Source organism: Sinocyclocheilus anshuiensis, unplaced genomic scaffold (assembly GCF_001515605.1).
Source record: "Sinocyclocheilus anshuiensis isolate Anshui unplaced genomic scaffold, SAMN03320099.WGS_v1.1 scaffold1075, whole genome shotgun sequence".
Taxonomy (NCBI): Eukaryota; Metazoa; Chordata; class Actinopteri; order Cypriniformes; family Cyprinidae; genus Sinocyclocheilus; species Sinocyclocheilus anshuiensis.
This window is the reverse complement of record NW_015544163.1, coordinates 2067496-2068097: the sequence shown is the minus strand read 5'-3', so window position 1 is coordinate 2068097 and position 602 is coordinate 2067496.

Genomic DNA, 602 nt, shown 5'->3' with positions numbered 1-602 from the left:
ACAATGATAACAGCAACTATTTTATTTTTTGTGGCAGGGCCAGTGAAAATGTTGGCAGGGCAAGTACAAATTTGAACCACTGGCCCGATCGGATCCCTGAAGCGGTTACGAGAAACTGTCATCTGCCTTTTAATATTTTGTTGTATACATCCACACAAAACTGAAGTTCATTTCATTGGACCACAATTTCACTCCTTTAGCTGTATATAAATAACATACTATGTTCTCATTGTTAGGTTCTCAGTAAGAACGAAAATTTCTGTTGTGACACCAAACAGAGCTCTCAACTACAACAAAAAATATATATGGCATATATGTCCATTTTTATATTATACAACTTAATATAAAACTATAGCTGTTTCTGCGCAGATACCCGCGATCCTGAAGGGCAACGAGAGCCCCGGAGCGGTCGTGCTTCACGCCGGGGTTAACGACACCAAGCTGCGGCAGACAGAAAAACTGAAGAGGGACTTCAGGAGCCTGATCCAGACGTTATGCAGCACATCGCCCGCGACAATGATCATCGTGTCAGGACTGCTTCCCACATATCGACGAGGACACGAAAGGTTCAGTAGACTTTTTGCTTTAAATGAATGGTTGTT